Below are 16,381 nucleotides of genomic sequence, written 5' to 3' on the forward strand. Positions count from 1 at the left end.
GCAATTAAAGTCTACAGAAAACTTCAAACGAGTTTGAATGTATGAACGCAGCCCTTGCCTTTAACCATGAAATCATTCTAATGGTTATTCCCATACATCTGGGAGAAAAGTAGGAGTGCAGCAAAAGGCAGCAGTGTCCAGTTTCCCCTCTGAAATGAGAACCACAGGCCAAATCCCAACAGGAATGCCTGTTAGGAGCAGACCGATGGTCCCCTGAGGGAAACAGACATCTATTTCATAACATTCAACTGCCCAATACCCAGGATCTCGTGTCTTCTTGGCCCATTCACAAATATTCAATCACGCACAGGAACACACTGGCATCTCCGTAACATCAGGTGGGCATTCAGGTGCAGCGAGCGCCTGAAGGCTCAGCTTGTAGGTCTGGAATCCAAAAAAACACCAATAACTCAAATGTAAAGTCCTGCAGGTGCAAGATGGAGCAAAAGTGAACAAAAACATACGTATTTTTGGACTTTGGTTAGATGGAAACTGGTGATGGAGGCTTCATTTCCCGTGCCAAAATTGTTACCTATCAGTGCTCATCAATGGAAACTTCCCCATCAAAGTTCTTGTCTGTTGGCCTGTGTCTGAACATTTTGTGCATTTTTCATCATCTCCAGCCTCGTTCTTTTTTCAATTCAATATTATGTGACCACATTCAAGCAGGAGGGTTGGGAGAATTGACCTGAACAAAACGGTATTTGCTGATTACTTCAAATGTCTGTTTTTATGATCTTGCTCAAAGCAACGCGCTAGTCAAAATTAAAAAAATGCACCAATTTGCACCAGAATCAGACTCATTATCCCATCAAGGTGACTGAAAAAAACACTTTGGGGCATGTGGCTCCTTCTCTTCCCACCCTCACTGTCAAAACACATCAGGAAAGGCCTCATTCCAGCAATATACAGTTTGAGTACCATCATTCGGTTAATGCGGTGGACTTAATGAAAAATGTTGCACTGCTATGAATTAAGATGTTGAACGTTTATCCACAGAAAATCGAGTAAATACGATTAGTAAAATTTCGATTTGATACGCTCTTGAATAAAGTGCAGCCAAACGCTTTCATAATTTATGTTTCCCATGCCTTTCCCTTCTTGCTTTTTAATTACATTCTTCACTGAGGTGATTGAAAAGGCTCTTGAAGGTAATTTGCCCAGGCCATCTAAGAAGCACGGCGCCGCCGGCCCTCTCGCCTGTTAATTGGTCAGTGTCATTCTCCCCCAGCACTCAGCTCCTGACAAGGCTTAGAGATGGAAAGCCTCCCCTCAGTTCCCAAGGAAACAAAAAGGCCTATTTCACACTGCGGCAGCTTTTCTGAGCTAATGCCAGCGTAGGATTCGTGGGCTTCCATATCTTGCAGCACAGACACAGACACACAGACAAAGCACACAAACACACTCTGTTTTAGTCAGTGTTTCTTTGAGTAATTAATTCGTTTGCTAAATTGAATTCATGCCGGCCTGACGCAGGACATTATGCTGCTGTCCCAATAAGGAGGACTTCCTGTTTGTGCGAACATCACATCTCGCTCCTCGCTCCCATTCTGTAATGGTAACCTTACATCATAACATAATGGCTTAGTTGTACTTTGCTGCATCTTATCTCCAGGACTACCCAGTCTCTCTGCAGCACAGCCGTTCATAGCAAATGCAGTTGGCCGTATTCCTGAGAGAAAAACACACCTGTGCACCCACCTGCCTGCCTGCCTGCATACAGCTGCTGTCATTTCAGTTGCTTCATGTGTTCTGCGGTCTGATGCATCACTCAGCTTGCCTCTAAAACACTATGGAGACCTGCAGAAGAGAGGATCGAGAGGGCTTCAGCTGGGCTTTGGTGTGTGACCACGTTCTTTTTAACTAGCCATGATATAAAGTAAACATTTCTATCTTGTCTATCCTTTTCTTTCTTCTTCTTTTTTTTTATAGATATGTTTATTGACCTTTCGCTTTACGCTTTACAAATCACACAAGTACATGTTACAGCAAAAATGTATATGTAAACATAAATAGGACAAAATAAAAATGAGAATGAAACAAAATTGAATGACATGAAAACCAAAACTCAACTCAGCACGTATTGATGATGATATCACTTTGTTGCAGGTACAGTTAGCATATGGAGTCGCATATGGAAAATTACTAGGCGTACAACATCAATTAAGGTTGCATCTTATCAACTTATCCTCTATACAAATGCTCTGGTCAATATTGCAGAAATGTTTACATTCTGCAATATTCCAGGTTTATTACAGGTTTCCATCCTGTCCTGTTTAACCACCAATCCAACTGATGCTCTTTGCCAGAATCTATATTATTGTGCTGTGCATTGTGACTATAAATGAGCAGTAATAGCCTCTTTGGTCCAGCCTTTGTCTGTCAAAACATACAGTATTAATACAAAACTGCTACTTCTCCATTAAAAAAAGCAACAAATCTCATTATGTGCGGTGAAAACACTGGGCATCATGAGGAGAAGCTCTCAGGAAGCTTGAATATGGATGCAGGAGAAAGCGAAGTGAGGCCAAAGGTGACTTACAAAACCCCCGTCGGGCCACACGTGACATTGTGTAAGAATCGATGCGGTTGCGTGTCACCAGGGACGCGAAGCCACAGCACTGTGCACCGCGGCCATCGGTAATGACAAGTGGACTCCTCAGAGCCGCTTCGGCCAACACACTTCAGTCTCTGGAATAATTACCAGCGCAGAGCAAGACCTGAGAACCAAGCCCCACCTTTGGTTTGGCGTCCGCACAAAGCCGTATTGTCACAGTCTGATCCAGACAGCTCAGTTATTCCAGCATAATTGGATTTTTTTTGCTAATTTCCTGCATTCCCTTACAGTTTTATATCACCGTAGATCGGTTTCTAGTGCATTTATGTTAGGAGATTTGTGCTATTTTTCCATTATTTTCAGTTGTTTTTAATATTTTGAACCACTGTCTAAACAAGTTACTCCCAGTAAAGAAGCAGGCAGCAAATTAAAGGTGTAATTATGTAAAATGTAGCTTTAATTTCCTTATAGCCTTATAGACTATAGCCGGCGGAAGTGTCTTGCAACATTGGCTTGACTCAGTTGTGATTGACAGAAGGCGGGTCCTTATGTTACTGAGAACATCAGCTATTGGTTGAAAGACTTATTTTGTAGAGGAAAAAGCAGAAATCGGACACGTAGTGACTGAAACTTCGGATGTTTTTTTCTTGTTTACCACGATAAAGCAGAAGTAAGACGCCCCCTCCTGTCTCATGTCAGGTCTCGCAGTGTTCCCGAATGCGCGCATTAAAGTCGAGATGAAACGGCATTTCGAGAGTATTGTTAGGAATGGTTTGTCTTCTTGGACCCAAATGCAGACACGGACAAGGTGTAAAAGGTAAAGGGGTTTATTGAAGGTAGGATTTAGAGGTGAAGAGATGAAGGCAGGCAGCCGGAGTTGGGAAGATGATCGGGGCTGGGCTGGCCGGCGAGCTGACGAGCTGGCGGGTTAGCCGGCGAGCGAAACGGCTGGCTGGAGCTCGGGTTGGTATATAGCGAGCTGGCAGACAGGCAGGAAAGCTGGGTGGCTGGCAGATGTGGCGCGGGCAGGTGGAGAGACTCATGGAGGAAATCCTGGGCACAGGAGAGACACGATCAACATGAGCAGAACTAGGTACACAAGGTTAGTCCAAACATGAAAGTGTAGAGCGACCGAGAGTGTGTCTACCACGGAGTTGGTGGAACAATCTGGCGACCACTGGTAGGAACGCCGGGGTTGATATACAGGAGGTGATGAGTGATGAGGTTCAGGTGTGTCGGCAACTCAGGAACCCAGAAGCTGGGAAGGAGAGGGAGCCACGCCCACGCCACACACGACATGCACAGACAACACAGAAAGACAGACCAGGGAGGCGGAGACACACAGGGGGCAGGGAACAACGAGAAACACAAGGAAAACTAGAGTCACGGCAAGAGCCGTGACAAGTATCTAACTTCCGTATCGTGACGTATTTCCGAGTGAAACAGGAAAGACAGGCGGGACATAACGTTGGGAGGAATTTGATTTGAACGTTGAAAAGTGGGCGGGTCATAACACCCGAAGACACACCGAAGTACCATGCTGTTGCTAGCTAGCTAACTAATGAATCTTAGCTCTGTGCGCTAAAAGTTGAAGATTGATTGATGGGTGGATGTCATGATATTATTGGTTGAAATTGGTTATGGGCATGCTTACGTAAGCACACGGCATATTTTGTTTTACAGGAAGAAAACATGATTGAATTTAGATTTTTTGATTTTTTTTTGGCATATATTGTTAAATAGGTGCACAATATGACCGAGGATGTGATCTAAAAGGGTTAAAAAGGCATTTTTCATTTCATCTCGACTTTAATATGAATATTACAGTGAACGGAACTTCTTTCAAAATGTGACGTTAGCGTGATATTAGCGTTCTGATGCGACTTTGCAAAATGGGATTGTTGGCTTCTCATTCACAGTGACGGATTACCTTTATCGACCAAATTAAACGTCTAATCTGATCATGCTGGAATGGTCCTTTAAAGGGAAAATCCACCTAAAAATCAATTGTTTTCTGAGTCAGAGAGTATCGCTTCAGCAAAATTTGGATGCCTTCACATAATTTTTTTAGACAGTATTTTGACAGAGTGCAAAAAAAAATCTTTCAAATATTTTCATTTTTTCATTATTTTTCTCTGCAAAAATGGAAGGTGCATAAATTCATTTGGTGTAGAAACTTTTGCACCTGGCTGTGCTTATCCATTGATTTATTTCTAAGTGCCCAATCCTTTTTGCATGATGGGTTTCTCAGTGGCTGCGGACAGCTGCAGGAGGTTAACCCAGCAGTCGGCCCCTTCACCCTCGGCTGAGCGAGGTCAGAGGTCAAACTGCCGCAATAATCCTTCATTTGGCCCAAGGTAGAGAGAGTAGTATTTCAGGTGAATCCGTGAATGGAGAAGGCGGCTCACTTCATCATTTTGGTGTGATTTATTAGGGTTCAAATGATATGGGCTTTAGACCCTTAATAGGAATAAGTGGGTATAGAAAATGGGTGGATGGATGGATGGATGGATAGCAATAATAATATTTTTTTAGATTGAAGCTGAACCTGTTAGCTAATATTCCATATAGTTGACCATTTTCATGCCAAGTGTTCAGTGTTTTCCCCCATAATTTTATTCTTGTCAGCATTTACACCACGGGAGAGTCTCTATGGAAACCCAGGATAATATGATGCTGCTACTGCTGCTACTACTAATCATTATCATAATCATATTCATGCATTCTATGAGTTGATAATGTCATTTTACTTGACAAATTATGTATTTTTTGTGTTTTATGTGAGGCACATTGAATTTGCCTCGTGTATGAAATGTGCCTTGCCTTGCCTCATACATACTTGTGTGGAATCTGATCAAAATGTCCCATTAGAACAATTCAGGTTAAGGGCTTCCCATAGACAACCAGTGTAGTATTGATCAATTCTACAGTACTTGTAGAATGTAATCTGTCTCACCACAAAATAATCTATGCTTGGCAATGTAAACTGTATCATATAGGATCATAATGGAAGTGGATGACACAGACTGGCTGGCTGATTTTTAATAAAAGACCAGTCCCAAACCCATATCAGCCCAAATCTAATATTAATTCCATAGCAGGCCATTCTATAGGAGGCTAGTCTAGACTCTATTCACCCTCTCTCTGTCCTACATAATAAGATGTCTTATCCATTTCTTCTCACTATGACTACTATCTTATTTTCAGTAGGAAAGAACAAGCTGAAGGTGTTACTATTCCAGTACAGCACGGTGCCGCCCGGTGAGGCGTGGTGTTGACAGTCGACAGTGACACGCCGGTGACACTGGGATCCCCCTCATCAGCGCAACACCGTGAACTTCAGCCCAGTGTGCATCCCCCCCCCCCCCCCCCCGCCCCCCCAGCCATCTAATTTTACCAGCGAGACCACACAACTGCTGCTGGACGCCGACCGCAGAAGACGTGGTCTACATTTCATTTTTCATATGGATATGCATACTCACCCCTTCCTCAGAATGGCTTTCTTTGAGCCGTGCTGCATGACCGCCTGACCCTGTGGTGCTATCAGAGAGGCGGCCCTCTGATCAAGAAGAAGGATGAGGTGAGGGGGAACGCCCACTGCGCGGCTCTCAGGGATGAATGAGGCTTTATATCTTAGAGCTTTGTGCGAAACATTCCACACTTGTAGTTCAGCTTGTTGGACTGTTGAACGGTTTTACGATCTGTGCCTCTCCTTGTACTTCAATACCCAGAAATCCTGCAATGTTTAGTCAGTAAACCGCACACAGCACGCTCACTGCTGTTTAGGAGACAGTTTGTATTTCGCTCTTTTTGTCACGTCCTCTGAGTGGAGGAGATTTCCCGACAGTGACACACACACGACACCAGAATTTCATTTGGGCAAATCGGGCAAATCTACAGTTTTTCAATCAGGGGTGATGGGACACTCCGTTTTGTGATTTCGACAGGTGTAGTTTTACATTAAAAATCCCGTCTAGTGCAGCTTTAAACTGGCTGTCCAACTCCTACTAGAGACCAGAGGCACGAAAACGATCGAATCCCATCCATTCAAGTTACCCAGTGAATAATTGTCACCTGCTTGAAGGCAAAATCATTAGCTGCTATTGTTTCAGCTCTAAGACGGAGTCACGGATCATTAAAACTTATGAGATGTAGTAGTACTCATTAATTATGCTCATTAAGAAACGTAACCAGCCCCTATCAACCTCTAATCAACCCCGAAATGATTATGTGACAGGCATGTTAATGGCACTTTAGCAATAAATCAAGTGATTACAAAGACTGAAAGTGTTTTAGATGGTAGGGGGGAGAAAAAAAATCTCTCTGTACTTCTCTGTTAATTAAAAAATGGCTTTGTGATTTATGCGTGCTATGTTTTCGATTTTCCGTCCACACATGCCGTCACAGCGGAGCACGCTCGAGCAACAAGTGCAAAAGTCCACATCCTATACCTGGAGCCCCTGAATGAGGCTAAACGCAGTGGAAACAAAAGGTGTACAAACAGAAAGAATGCAGAAGGGGCAGAAAGCGCACAGGGTCAGAAAGTGTACATTGCCCAGATTGATGGTGTGACACATGTGTGAGGCCCTGTGTCTGTGAACTGCATTCCTTGTGCAGGGAGGCCTCCAGGATAGGGGCTTGCTGCAGTATTCTTGTGCCTGCGTGTTTAATCACATTTGCAGGAGGCCAGAAGCCGCGGCTGGGGACGCCGAGGCCCTCTGGACCGGAGTCCCGGCGCTCAGTCGAACCTGCCGGCCGCCTGCGTCTCAACACACACACACACACACACCCTCTCTCCTCCCAGCTCACACCGCCGGTGCTCGTCCGCCCCCCTCATTTGCGTCCGCTCCTCCCTCCGCTGGCTTCCTCGGTCCTCCTCCACGGTGGATTCCGCTCCGGGTCTTCTCTCTCGCATGTTCCCTGCTTCGAAAAGTAGGTCACTGTTTGCTTTGTATTATTCAGCAACTGGAATGATTGTGCGGTGAGGGTTCTTGACTGTGATCTGGGTGACATGCAGCCAGGCAGTGGTGTGCAGAGCAAGAGAAGGACTGCCAGACGACAACACACCCCACCGGTTGATTAAGATCCCTAATAACCCCGGCCCTGTGGCCCGCCGTGGGCACGACACACCGAGCGGGACTTCACATCGTCTCCGTGCTCTCTCTCCATCCGAACGGCAGCTTTAAATGCCCCCTCCTGCCCACGTCGTCCCACGAGAATTAGGGCGCTAAATACCGAGTTCTGTTGCCGTGAGAGTAGGACTTGAGCACGAAAACATCTTCTTCTTCTTCTTCTTCTTTTTCTGCTGCACACACAGAAGAAAACACATGCATCCGTAACGAGCAGGCATGAGGAGGCCAATAAATAAACAGGGGCAATGTTCTGAGCCGAAAGCGCGGGGAGGTCACAGCGACACGGGGTCATGAAATGTTTTAACAGGGAAGAGGATATGAAATGGGTTTTTTTTTTGCAGACACACATATGGGCACAAACACAAACACACACTCATCTAATCGAGATTAGCTCGCTGTCCTTAGGCAACAGTACATGGGGTCTAAATCGGGAAGGTCAGGCCCTGTGCCGTGTGTGTGCGCATGCATGTGTATACAGTTTGCATGCGCGCGTGTGTTTAATGTATGTGTCCATTTGGCGTGCACATGTGCATTTTTCGTCTCACAAATGAATCAGTATTCAGTCCGCAGGGGCTTTATCCCAGGCTGTGATCCTACCTGGAATGCAGCGGTATTATGTAACACAGAGGACCTTGGATGATCTCTGGATTGATGCACTTTGTGGCATGTTCTCTGGACTGGCTCCACCAGAAAATACACCAGGAACAAAAACACACACACACACACATGAATACACACACGCAGATGGGACAGTTATTGCTATAGCGGTGGGCATGGGCATTGTGCAACTCTGATCCTGAGCGCTCCGAATCCCCCCCCGTCTGTTGAGTCCTGAAGTCTGGCTGTGAGACTTTGTTCACACATCTGGAGGCCTTTTACTCTTGTCCGCAATTTATCTTTCTTTCTTTCTTTCTCTCTCTCTCTCTTTCTGTCTTTCCCTCCTAACAGATATTATTCTCGTTTCCCATGGCTGAATAAATAACAGACTGACAGAAGACGATGTTGTCACTGCATTAATGCCAAAGATGATAACGCTGAATGTCTCAGAACATTAAAAAAAAAAAAAAAATGCAGGTTTCAAATTGAGATGCTGCCCAGAATAGAGACAGCATATGAGCAGGGAACAAATCATCTCCTTGTTCCTGCCGGGTTTCTGATAACCTTTTCCTTTCCTCATTAACAGACAGAGATTACGTTCCCTTGTCTTGAAATCTGTCATGTTCCCATCTCAGCGCTGATAAAAACCCATCAATCAGCTGTCTGATGGAGCCGCCGCCTTGCTGATTGTAAGTTTCCTATCTACCTAATCTTGAATCATCAAATTTGGCTAAATATAAAAATGGAGTATTCTCAGGTTCATGTTTTTCCTGGCAAAGACGGGGCAACAGCAAACATTTTATCCTGTATTCCAGCACCAGACAGAGCGGTGGCCAAAAAAGACAGTGTTCAGTCGGACTCCCAAACAGCAAAGTGCTGCCTCCGAAAAAAGTTCCATGATGTGTTGGGGAAGATTAGGTGAATTAGTCCGTCATTAATGCATCTCTATTATTTATTTTCACCACCGGTTATTTTCGTCTCCGGAAATTTCGTTTTCATAAAATGTGAATACGTGTTCTGTGCACGAAAAGTGAGAGAAATACGTTTTCCCACCGAAAAAAAACATCCCTAACCCACCTGGGATCAATTCCCAATAAATTTTGGGGGGGTCTTTTTTTGGCTAAAGTTTTTCTTATTTTAACCTGACCCTAACCTTCACCCAAATTTTTGTTGCTTAACCCTAACTTTAACCGAAGTTGTTTTACTTACCTAAACTTAACTAATAGCTAACCTTTTCACATGCCAAACAGGTGATAAAGGTGTGTCCAATTCATGCTATAGTCACATTATCCAATTCGTAGTGGATAAATGTAATCTTCACATCATTTTCAGAGTTTCAGAGTTTGTGCTCAATTCACAAAATGTCATGAAGACTGTGTTGCATTGAAACAACGTTGCAGATTCTATCCTTTCTCGTCTTCTCATCAACAGGGAAAAGAATAGTGCATTCTAACTTGAAAGTTTCTATCAAAAAGGATAACTGGCATTGTTTCAGGAGGAACATGCAGCCCACACAGCTGCCTGTCTCTCTTGATGTTCGGTTATCCTCTGCTCGGCGGTGGGTTTATCTATTGGTACTGTAGTCAGCCTCTTTCTCCACAGGGAACAATAGAAAATCAACCAATGTATCCTGCAGAGCCAGAGACTGAGGATATTGTTGGCCACACACACACACACACACACACACACACACACACACATCAGCTGTGTACAGGGGTGGAGAGAGCACTAAAATATCCTGCTGAAGCAGAGGTACTGCTACATTCGTTGTCGAAATATATCAAGTACAAGTGGAAAAGCAGCTCATGAAATGCATACAGAGTAAATGATATAAAAAAAGAAAACCTTGATGTTTCTTGTGCTACCCATCAAACTAGCTAACGTTAGCTGACGTATTTCGACAACAATTAGGCAGACACAAACCAACAGTAGCTGGTTGGATGGCTTTTTGGCTAATGTTGCTACTATCCGAATATAAGGTTGTGAAATTCATGTTAGTCAGATTGTGAAAATGCCCAGTCCCATTTTCAATAATGTTTCCTTGACGTTTCTATTGCTACTAGCTATCGAACTAGTTAGCAAGGTTAGCGAAGTAGCTAGACAACAACCAGGCTAACACAAACACTGTATGGATGGATGGCTTTTTGGCTAAATGTTAACTAAGCTAATATCATGGATAAAGTACAGCATTAAACGTTACAGTTAGTTAACGTTACCCTTGCTTGAGCAGGTTTGATGCAGATAAACTTATGACTGGCCAGTTTCTGTTTCAGTGCTTGGGGGGACAAAGTTTGTGGGCTACTGTGTAATGGATGCGATTTAAAATGTGATGCAGTACATCAGTAAAAACATTATATAGAAGTAAAATGACTTCAAAAAAAGCTACTCAATTGCATTAACAACAGTAATTGTAATCCGTTAATTCTCTTACTTTTCTATGTAAGGAATCATTGTCCCCTTTTTTGATCATGGACAAATTGTATTTTGCAGAGAATGACGCATTCTTTTTGGGGAAATTTGCAGAATATGCTTTGGAAGAGTAATTACCAGTATGCTTTATCATAAATATGGCATGGATAATGCTGATTAGGCATAGGGATAACGTGATCAATAATGGACGGGGTCATACCCCCCCCCCCCCTTAGTGTGTCTTTGTGTCTTACTGCAGTGTCCCCTCCAGACAGCGCTGATACAGACGTGTCATCAGGTCAGACCGTGGCTGTCCTGAACCTGCAGCCGCCATCTGCTGTGCACCGTCCTTAAAGAGACACGACCAGGACAGAGTCTTACCCTACATGCCCCCATGAGCGCCTGTTTCACGCATCCATACCTCTCCACCCCCTGCCTCAAGCCGAAGAGGAGAGATGAATTAGCACCTGTTGCGCTGCAGCGTCACAAATTCATTGCATTGCACCCAATTGCCCATTTATCATTTTCTCTATTGTTCAGAGAGAAAAGGAATTGGCTAATATGGGTTTTTTGAAGGTCAGCACTGCTATTTTTGGACTGAAGCAGCAGATAGACAATATTTTTAATTATTCTGTGAGGCTCTCATTTTTTATTTTGTCTCCATCTTTGGTGCGAAGCGACCATTGCTGTGGTGTTTCTGCACTGCACTTCTCATAGATCACCTGTCAATCAAACAGTGTGGCCAGTACTGCGACGTCTTTTTCCTTTTTCCTTTCCCTCCTTTGTCTGTTCAGCCATGGTGGCTACCGCTGCTCATGCTAACTACCCAGTTCTTCTTCTGTTTATTCCAAACAAACCGGAAATGTAAAACGCATCACTACCTGTGTGCCAGAGGATTGTAAATGTAAAAGCTTGGGATGTAAAAGGATGTTAAAATCTTTCATGAACTGGGTATAGGTTGAATCACTATTGCGTTATATCATTATGGAGTAGCAAGATGGACATTTATTTATATACAGATTATTACTTTAAATTCATGTTAAAAAAAATAGCAATGATTTATTTTTTCTCCCAAAACCCTCTGAAACAGCAACTAAAACTCTCCATTAAAACCCAAACAAACATTCTTTTATGTGGGTTCATTTTAGGTTTTACAGACTGAAACCCCTGATGGTTGAGTAAAATCCACACTAGAATGATTTCTCAGTTCAGACATCGAAAATATAAATAATAACAACAACAAAACCACATTCACTAGCTGTGGTCAGGGAGGAGTCTCCATCCTATCAGAGGGGAACTATTTTTTTCCCCAGCCAGAGATGCGAGTAAGGTCACAGCAACTTAAGGTAAGCGAGTAAGCCAGTGGAAGAGCATCGCCTAATTAAGAGGCGATCGGCTCGGAGGAGGCGGCCGGTGTGTGAGTGAAACTAGGTCGTGTCGGTTAAAACCCAGAATACATAAGACGGCGTGAACTCTCCTTTGAACTCGCCACGATCGGGCGGTGAGGATGTTGCCTAGAAACAGAGAAATATTCCTCATTTCTCCAAGGTTGCACATTGCAACACACACATCACGACTCTTTTGTGTCACACACTTTGGAAGCTGTTTTGTATTTTTTTTTTTTTTTTTTTTTTGTCACTTAAGTTTTTATTCTTTCAGCAGGTTTGGTACCTGACAATGGCAGTGACACATCTCAGAATTGAAATAAAAACCAACAGTGGAACAAGCAGTAATACAATGACACAGGGAAATCAGGTTGGAAAGATAACACAAACAAACAAACAAACAAACAAACAAACACACAAGGCCTACATGGATATGAGCATGTTATAAACAACCATATGGGTCCAGCAAAATGACACTAGCTGAGGTTGATGAAAACATTACAGGCTGGTGAAAGTTACGTAACCAATTACTTTTTTATCTGCCTGATTATGCTTGCCCCTCTTATAATTTTATTGATTTATGTATTCTTATTTATTTATTTGGCTGTTTTATTGTCGGCTTTTTATTGTTTTATATTGTACCGTGCGTGCTTTTATTGTTTTAATTTTTGTGTAAAGCGCTTTGTAAACATAAAGTTTGTTATTATTATGACTTCTTTAGACTGAGTCACACACAGCGCTGTCGTGCTTTCACTCACAAACAGAGGTGACGTAAGTGTGGGTTACAAGAACAGGGACTAATCCTTTATTCTTGATGCAGATTTAGTCCTGGACCGTGTAGGACCTGAACCTGAAGCACTGTCATGACAAAAGCAGCATTCATATCTCAAATACAAAACACACCTATGCACTAAATCGTCACTTTTTTTTCTTTCTTTTTCTACTGTTCGCTTCCGGTTCTGTGTAACTGCAGAGATCCAAAGTTGTCCTTCAACACATTTAGGAGGCTAGTTAAGGTTTCCAGGACACCGAGGGATTTTCCCGGTAATCCTCCCATCAGCTGGTCAAAGCCAACGGTCTACTATTTCTGCTCTACTGATACTGTACAACTATTCCTGTAGTGCTTTAGTGATGGCTGAGCACTTCGACTGGGACATCCAGGAGCGAGACCAAGACTTATACAAGTAGCTTAAATATAATGTAGACAATATGTGTAGATATAGACCATAATTTCATGACAAACACACTGATATTTAAGGATGTAGTCAAACTGGCTGTAGCTGCAGTATGCATTACTGCTACAGTGATGGAGAATAGTTACCTGCATGTCGTTCAACAACTACTTTAAGTACATTTTGCTGAGATTTAGTGGTAATTCAAAACTCAAATCTTACTGTTTCTTTCAGTAAATACTTTGCCATGTCGTTAAGGTAGTAAACTACATGTGTTTTCCCTTAAAACAGGAAGTAAATATTTTTTTTTTTATATATTTTTATATATTTTTACATATTTCTTTTTCATTTTCATTTCGATTTCTTACCTTGATTCCCACCTAATTTTCTCTATATTGTAGACATTTTTTGCCTGTTTGGTTTGGTTTTCACTGCATCAGATACTTTTCAGCTGATGTCATGAAGTCATTTCAGTGCCGGTGTACAGGCCAAACTTCCTGCCTTTCCTCCCCAAAAACAACGCAAATATAAAGAGGTTGCTCATATTCCAAAATGACAGCGGTGGCCTTTACAGCCTGTAAGCTTGACAAGGTTACAGGAGATTAGATTAAAAACAGAGCAGCACAATAAGGATAAAAGCAGGCAGTAGAAACAAGCAAGCCTGATAAGTAACAATTCACCTTTATATGTTAATATTCCACAATGTAGTTTGACGTAGTTGAGCTAGCTTTAGTGTTTACAGACTATAACATAAATAAAATGTAAGTGAACTTCTTTTATTGTGAAGTAATTGGTAGTTTGGTAAATTACAGCTTTACAGCAGTTCCCTCCACTCCACCTACTGAGCACTAAAGTGTATAAAAATATGAAATCCCAAATGATATTATAGGGTTAGACTGACATATCAGTGTGCTGATACATTGGGCTGATATTGGTGTTTTATTAGAAATCAGATATCAACCGTCAGTGTCGTCCAAGTTTCCTCCCAGAATAATTGGACTATCTGCATATCTAGAAATTAATAAATTGAGAGAAGATGGGGACCTCGCCTGACCCGTGTTTGCTGCATAAACATTTATTTAAAAACCTAGACAGTAGGCTACAATGTATCTCCCTTCTCTGTCCACAACTGATTCTATAAGTCTAAATGAAATCTTTTTTGCTATAAGAATAACTAACTCCTCTAGATGCTGTTGTTCCTGGGGCAGAGAACACCTGACCAACCCGTCTTTGTCTTAAGTTTTACTGAATCTTGATCTACCAAATGTGTCTCCTGCAGCATGGCCATGTCACAAGCTAAGAACTTCAGGTGTGATCAAATGTTATATCTTTTCCCCTTATTTGATATCTCATTCACGTTCCAACTTTAACAAGATTAGTTGTCATGTCTTACATTAAGAGGGAAAACAAATAATACCATGTGTATTTAGTCCTTTAATCCTTTTTGTCCACTTGTGATGGATATGATGCAGTTTGTATGATATAGAGCAGTGATCCTCAACCTTTGTCACATCAAGGACCCCTAATTTAGCCCTCATTAGGGCCATGAACCCCCATTTAATGAGATTTTGTCTCTCACACCCAAATCTGAGAACATTTTGTATTGTTAGATATGATTTTGTCCAGATTTCCATAACGATGAAACTATGATCAAAATAGTCATTCTTCTACATTCTCTAATTGTGTTAATTTCTTGTAAATGAAATAATGGTGAAGTTTAACAATTCATCAATTTGCTGGGGACTCCCTGGAACCCCCTCAAGGACCCCTGGTGGTCCCCGGACCCCACGCTGAGAACCACTGATAAAGAGAACATGTAGACTTCATGCCACGGCAACAAGTTGACTCGTTTTACTCCTTTCCGGATGCTCCCACACTTCTTTCCAGCGACAGCCTTGTGTGTGTCACGGAGCAGATCCGGCGCCATGGCAACTAAATGCTCATTACTAGTTAGGGCTGTGACATCAGTGCCTGTGTGAGTCACTGGGCCTGAAGGTTGGCTGGTGATCCTCCAAGGGGGGCTTCCGTGACAACACCAGACAGCCCGAGGCCACTTCCCCCCCACCCCCACCCCACCCCCCGGCTGTGTGTTCAGACGCCGGCCCGGCTCGCTCCTGGCCGCCTGGAGGCAGGAGGCAGGGAGCGGCGCAGGCCTGCACCCACAGAGCCGGCGGCACCACCGGGGGAGCAGCTGCTGCCGCGGCACCATGCTAGCACACCGGAAAACAACAGACGGGGCTGCAGCCTGAAGAACGCTGTGTGTGCTGTATCCACTTCAGCACGGGCAAACGGTGAATCAGTGGCTTTGTTTACATACACAGAGAATTCAGTTCATAACCCCTTTACTCAAGTAGCCTGGTTCTTTACCTGAGTAAGACGCCTGGCTTACTCCCATATTCAACAGGTTACTGAGGCATGAAAACATCTTTCACCTTTGGTTCACGCCGTCTGCATACACTCAAATTTGCACAGCATTGTGGGTACATTTTGATTTTGACAAAAAGAAACATGGCAGCAAGCAAGTATTGTTACTATTGGGATCATCATTTCTTTCCCCTGTATTCAAAGAGGATTTCTCATAGTCTTTTGCTGTTCTATCTATGGACGGGCCTCTACAAGTAGACAGCAATATTCTGTTGGTTTATTCATGGCAAAGAAAGAGAAAGAGAGAGAGACTCAATCACAGAGTATCAAAAGTGCGTAAACAGCTTAACCCGAATAAGACCTTAACTACAGTATGGCCAATAGCGGGGTCTCTATTCATTCACATCTTTTCACTGTGTCACTTTGGAAAGACACCCTCCAGATGAAAGTCATTTGTTTTTTATTCATCATTACAGGAGTTGTAGCTAGCACACGACAGCTCAGAAAGCGATTAGATACCAACCTGAGATAATCAGCCACAACAGTCAAACAAAGACTTTTCCTCCCACCAGTGCTTGCAGAAAGACTGAAGGTTCCCATGCTGCTCTTTTTCCCATCATGCCTCAGAGTTCAGAATACTCACTGTGTCATTGAAGGTCTCAAGTGGCTCTCTGGTACTAAAAGAATTCAGTTATAATGGGTGATGTTCAGGACAAATAGGTTCAGGCAGCCAATTTGAGCTACAATGCCACACGGATAACAATC

The 16,381-nt window shown here is 43.0% G+C and overlaps 1 long non-coding RNA gene across 1 annotated transcript; it reads right to left on the bottom strand.

Annotated features, from left to right (window-relative positions):
- Positions 1 to 3,368: 3,368 nt before the first annotated feature.
- LOC144539526 (uncharacterized) lies at positions 3,369 to 3,951 on the bottom strand. Its single transcript, XR_013505004.1, has 2 exons — positions 3,705 to 3,951; positions 3,369 to 3,610 (listed from the first exon to the last, which is right to left on the bottom strand). It is a non-coding gene; the product is annotated as an uncharacterized LOC144539526 (long non-coding RNA).
- Between the last annotated feature and the right edge of the window lie 12,430 nt (positions 3,952 to 16,381).

The sequence above is a fragment of the Centroberyx gerrardi genome, chromosome 7, assembly GCF_048128805.1.
Source record: "Centroberyx gerrardi isolate f3 chromosome 7, fCenGer3.hap1.cur.20231027, whole genome shotgun sequence".
Lineage (NCBI taxonomy): Eukaryota > Metazoa > Chordata > Actinopteri > Beryciformes > Berycidae > Centroberyx > Centroberyx gerrardi.